The sequence below is a fragment of the Marmota marmota genome, unplaced genomic scaffold, assembly GCF_001458135.2.
Source record: "Marmota marmota marmota unplaced genomic scaffold, marMar, whole genome shotgun sequence".
NCBI classification, from domain to species: domain Eukaryota; kingdom Metazoa; phylum Chordata; class Mammalia; order Rodentia; family Sciuridae; genus Marmota; species Marmota marmota.
In genome coordinates, this window is record NW_025999895.1 from 1,394,283 (window position 1) to 1,400,524 (window position 6,242).

Sequence of the window (6,242 nt, forward strand, 5' to 3'; positions counted from 1 at the left end):
CCCACCCAGCCCCAACTCTGCTCCCTGTCCCTTCCTCATGCTTCATCCTAAAGCATCTAGGCAGGGCAGGGCCAAGGACTGGCTAAGCCAGGTCCTTGTCCTCCTTGGTTTGGGGGAGGCCCTGACAGAGAAGGAGGAGACCCACCCAGCTGGCCACACTGGGGGTGGCCGGAGCTAGCTTCTTCTCCCTTTCCCAATGAATTGAACTGACAGGAGCCCTTCAAACCCCACCGAGGGGTGGGAACAGGACAGCTGGGTCGGACTCCTCAACCCTCATGCCCCTACTCAGAACACGCAGGTCAGGGCCAGTGTGGGGACTGCACCCTGAGACTCCCTGAGCCTGTCTGTCCCCAGGCTGCCCCTGGGATGTGGCCCTTGGCATTGGTCCTGGTTGGTCCCAAGACCCTCTGTGTGGGAGGGAGTGGACTGACTCAGCACCCACAGACTGGCCCCAGCAGCTTCCCGTCCAGCCATAGCCTCAAGGGCTGCAGATGCTAGATTAGATCCATTCTTGCCTGCTGGGCCTGTGGCGAGCTTTATGGCTCTGGGTTTATAGAAACAGTGGGAAGCAAGGCCGGCTGGACAGAGGCCACCAGGCCTGGGACCCCCATCCCTTCAGATGTCACCCTGTGTTGGGTGGCCTCAGAGTTCTGCTGGAGCACAGAAGACTGGAAGGGAAGGGTTCCTAGAGGAAGGGGCAGGGCCTGAGTTTGCACATGATTCAGCGCCTGAGCCAGGGGGGCTCTTGACCCCTCCTTGCTGGGGATGAAACCCAGGCCCCAACACAAGCCTCCAGGACCCCACGGTGCCAGCCCACTGTCCATCCTGGCCTCTAAGCATGGCTCCAGCTTGGATTTGGAGACAGATGGAGGTGGAGGTCAGCCCACGGGAGGACCACTCTCACTGGACTTCACAGAAAGCCTCAGGGGTCATCAAAGTCTCAGCTGTCCAAGTGACCTGGCCCAGCCCTGTCCACCGCTGGTGCTCCTGGAGCGCTGGTCTCCTCTCCCAGGCATTCTTCCTGGAAGTGGGCCACGGCCCCTGTGAGGACTTAACGCAGGCCAGCCTCTGTGTTTCTTTGGTGGGACACTTGAAAAGCCACAGTCACTCTGGGGATTGATTGCACTCTTGTGGATGGAGGCGTGTGGGTGGAGAAGGGCCCCGGAGTGTCCTCGCCCTACTCTTCCTTAAACTGCGTCTTAAGCATTTAGGCAGAGAAGGACCCGGGGAGTGACTGAGTTGCGGGAGGGGTGTCTTGCGGATGGGGCCATACAGCGCAGATCTTGGAGGGCGGAGGTGAGTACCTCACTGTGGAAGTCACGAACATGGGTGGGGAGAAGGCTGGCCAGACAGATCTGAGGCCTGGGCCTCCGAGGTGCTTGGAGGGGTGGGTGTGAACTGTGTCTTTCAGTGCAGGTGGCTGACCCAGGAAGGAATGAAGACAGGGATGTATGGTGCGGTCACCCAGCGCATTGAGGCACACATACATCTTTTCTAGCTGTATCTACAGACGGAACCTGGGAGCAGAAGTTTGGCAAAGGCTGCAGACACATAACGCCCAAGTCTGGCCTCCAACTCTGTCCTCCACTGAGGGGAACCAGAGATCCACGGAGACCAGGCTGATTCCAGCCAGGAGCACCCAGAAAGCAAGGAGGTGCTCAAAGAATGGAGGGATGGAAGAACACAGGAACCACAGAGGGGTTCTGCAACCCAAATCTGGGTAATTCCAGCATCAAAACAGTGTTAGTTGCGTCACATGCATGAGGCCTGGGTTTGATGCCCAGCATTGAAAAAAAAAAAAAAGTCAGCACAAATTATAACCCACTGAATAAAATAGGAACCATGAATCTATACTGATATAGTTATATTAATTAATGAAAAGCTTGGTAAGAAACAAGATATGTCATTTCAAAGTACCTCCCCAGAAACCATTCATTAATTCTAGAAGAGAAAGAGGTAGATTTGCAGGGAGAGACCTCATCAGCGATGGGATGGGCAGAAGTCGTGTGTCACCAGATGGGACGGTGAAACAGCACCACCTCATAACCCACATCTCATCATGGGGGGATTGGCAGAATCATGGCCCCCCAAAGATGTGCACCCCTTAATCCTGGAGCCTGTATGTGACCTCATGTGGCAAAAGGGTCTTTGTAGGTGTGATTAAGGTCACAGACCTTGAGATAGGAGATTATCCCAGATAATCTGATGGACCCGATCTAATCACATGAATCCTTAAAATCGAAGAGCTTTCTCCTGCTGGGTCGGAGATGCAGCATGAAGGGACCTGACTCTCCTCCCTGCGTCACTGGCTTTGAAGATGGAGGAAGTGGGCTGCGAGCCAGGGAGGGCAGCAGCCCTGGAAAGGTGGCTGCAAGAAACGGGCTTTGGCCCGGCAACCAAGGATGCAAGTCTTGCCACTCACCAACCAGCAGACCCACCCTGGAGTCTCCAGACAGGAAGGTGGCCCACTGGTAGCTTGAACTCCGTCCAGCGAGGTCTGTGCTGGACTCCTAACCCCCAGAGCTAAGAAATAAAAAGTGGGCATCAAGCAACTGGATTTGTGGTAATCTGTTACACCAGCAATGAAAAATTAGTGGAGACATCAGACAAACCCAAATTAAGGGCCACGGGGTTGCTTATCTAGAACATAGAAATAATGCCTCAAAATTCATAAGGATGAACAGCTAAAAAAGAAAAATGGAGGGCTGGAGTTATGGCTCAGTGGTAGAGCGCTTTCCTAGCACATGTGAAGCACTGGGTTCAATCCTCAGCACCACATAAAAATAGATAAATGAACCAGGCACGGTGGCACACGTCTGTAATCCCAGTGGCTTGGGAGGCTGAGATTGGAGGATCACGAGTTCAAAGCCAGCCTCAGCAATGGCAAGGTGCTAAGCAACTCAGTGAGTTGCTTTCACAGAAGAAATGTGAACAGAAAACCAAAAATATGAATAGATGATTAACCTCATTTGTAATTAGGGAAGAGAAATTAAAGCCTCAGTGAGACTACATTTTATTTACCAGATTGGCCAAGCTGATGATATCAAATGTTGGGGACAACATAGAGCAGAGCGTCCACAGTCCACAGCCTTCAGGTCAACTGGGCCAACTGCTGTTTTGTAAATAAAGTTTTATTAGAGCAGACACACCCACTTGTTGTGTATTGTTCAGGACTGCTTTAGTGCTGAAGTGGCAGAACTTAACAGTTTTGAAAGAAACAGCGAGGTCAAGGAAGCAGGAAATACTCACCAACTGACACTTAACAGGAAGTTTGCCAACCTCCAATGCAAACCAGGAAGGACTCTTACAGCTGCTTTCAAGAGCAATTTGGCAATTACTAGTAAAGATATGCATGGGTTTGAATCTGCAATCCAACTTCTAGGTATTTACCCTGGAGAACTTCTAACATGTAGACACTGAGGTGACAAGTACAACAATACTCAGTACATCACTGTTTATAATGGCAAACAACTGGAAACAACTCAGTGCCCTTGGCAGGAGAATGGATTTATATTCTGGGCTACTTAAACAATGGCATCCATAGAGCAGAAAGAATGACTTACCCCCACCACACTGTGGTGATGGTGATGGTGAATCTTATAAACAACGTTGAATGAGATAGTTGCAGAATGTATACAATATAATTCCATTTAGTATACAAGTAAAAAATGCAAAAATGCTTTATCCCAATATACTATTGAGTTAATTAGGCTATAGCTTTGGCTTCATGAAACAGAATCCAAAATAACAGCAGCTTAAACCAGACAGTCTGTCTACCTTATGGAGCAGTCCAGAGACAGTAGTCTGCACAGGTATGATGGCTCTGCCCCACGGTGCCCAGGAACCCAGGCTCCTCCTGGCTCCACTCCTGCCATGGTCTCATCCTGGCCCCCATGGTCTGTGTTCCAAACAGCACATGAAAGAAGGGACAAATTCCTCCTTCTGAGGATTGATCTAGAAGTTGCAGCTGTCATTTTTGCTCACTTCCTGTTGGCTGGAACTTAGTCACACGGTCGCCCTTACTTGCAAGGGAGGCTGGGAACTGTTTTCCTTATTCTAGGCAGCCACATGTGCAGGCCAAATCCCTATTAAATTGGAATAAATAACAATAAAGACACAAGCAATAGTCTTCCCCATAATTGTTCAGTGGTATATCCGTATGTGGTAAACTTTAAAGAAAAGTAATGATAAAATCTGGATAATGATGATTTCAGAGTGGTAGGGAAAAGGGAACTGGGGAGGAACTCAAGTTTGAGTTTCTAGTAACCCCGCTCTTAAAGCTGGAGTCCCCACAGGTATTATTATTGATTACAACCTGTGTTAAGTTTCACATCTTGGGGCTGGGGTTGTGGCTCAGTGGTAGAGTGCTCGCCTAGCATGTGTGAGGCCCTGGACTCGATCCTCAGCACCATATAAAAATAAATGAATAAAGATATTGTGTCCAACTAAAAAATAATAGATATTAAAAAAAGTTTCACATCTTGAACACGAAATTTCATAAAAATTACATAATTAATCAAAAGTAGTTTATATACTGTATGACATTTGCATAAAATAAATGAGTGCAGGCATTTATTATTTTGATTTTGTACTCAGTTACTCTTAATCCTGGCATCTCCTCCTCTTCTTCTCTTGAAGGTGGGACAGGGCATTACTTAGTGGCTGCACTGCCTCATGCCTGAAGAGCCTCTCATTTAAGACACAAGACCCTGCATTTGCCTGCAGACATGGCCAAGAGCTTCCCCAGCAACCTGCAGTTTCTCATGTGCAATTCCAGCTCAGGGGACTGGTGGGCATCGCCAGATATCAGGATTTATTATGGGTCAGGGCCCTCCTTTCTTCTCTCACCTCCCCAACATCCATTTCTACAGGAAGAATTTTCATTTGTCCAAGCCCCAGCCTATTGGCCACCCGCTCTGGAAGCTCTCCCAGATTTCTCTGGTCACATCAGTCTTTCCATCTCTTCCTCTCACATTTCCTTCGCTCCTTTTCATATTAGGCCGTTAGATTCCTCCCACTACTGCAGGGGCGATTCTGCAGACTCCACGTCCGGCTTCTGTCTTAGCTAAGTCTCCTGCCGGTAGCCGAGTGGACCAACCCCTCGGTGCTGAAGTGGCACCCCTTTCTCTACAGAAAAGTCTTAACTGGGCATTTCTGAAGATTTCTCCAGAAATCTTCACCATGGCTGATTTTAGGATTGTCAACAAGAGTCTCTGCAAAAGAGTTTAATGTAGATAAACTTCCTTTGTTTCGTGTTGCCCTGTTTTACTTGGCTACTGGCTGGGAAGAAATCAGCACTCCAGGTGCTGGACACCCTCTTACTAGTTTTTCACAACCGTATCTAGTATAGCAGTTTGTACAAATGTGCAAACTAGGCCTCTGGCCTTGAGCTGGGCTTCACAGAGATGTCCATATTTCTAGGATAAGAGAAGTTACCAATTGGGCTCCATGGTAACAGCTGGTAGGGGGAGGAAAGAGAGGGGAGAAGAGGCTCTCCCCTTCTCAGGTGTTGTCCTTGAAGGGCTAACTTGCCCAGAATAGTGAAAGAAAAAGCTGCTTTTATGTGAACTTCTACAGACTGTAAACTTCTGAGCCCCTCCCCTTACATGCTGGGTATAAGACTCTGAAACTCCCTGAACTGGGGGTTCAGGTTATTGATTGATTACAGCAAAAGCTGTGCCCTCTGAACCTGGCTGCAGCCAAATAAAAGCGTTTCCTGCTCTCTTCCGTGCCTTGCCTCATATGTCCCACAACAGTGCCTCGGCCATCAGAGTACCAAGCACACGCCCTAAAATCAGTCGTAAGGGCTAAGCGCTGCCGATGAACGCTAGAACCCCGCTCCTCTTCGCAGGGCGCAGCGACCCCCTTTCTCTCCAGCCCTGATTGTCCTTCCGCATGAAGCTCCCAGGGGAATAACCCCTCGGCCTCCAGCCCCATTAGTATCCGAGGAGGAGCCGACCTGGTTAGCGCCGGCTAAGTACCAGGCAGGAACCTGGCTAGCGCGCCGGCACCGCCCCTCCTGGGCACGCTTGCCTCTCATTGGCGCTCACCACCCCGAGGCCCGCCCCGTCGTACAAGCCCCGCCCCATCCCTCTCAACTTTCCGGGACCGCCTCTTGCTGGCTCGGGTCCCGCCGTGCCCCGCCTCGCTACCGTCACTTCCGGGCAGGGAGTGACGCGGAAGGCCGGAAGTGTGTGTGCTGGGCCGGCGAAGCCGGGCTGAGGTGTAGCGTCCAGAGGCCG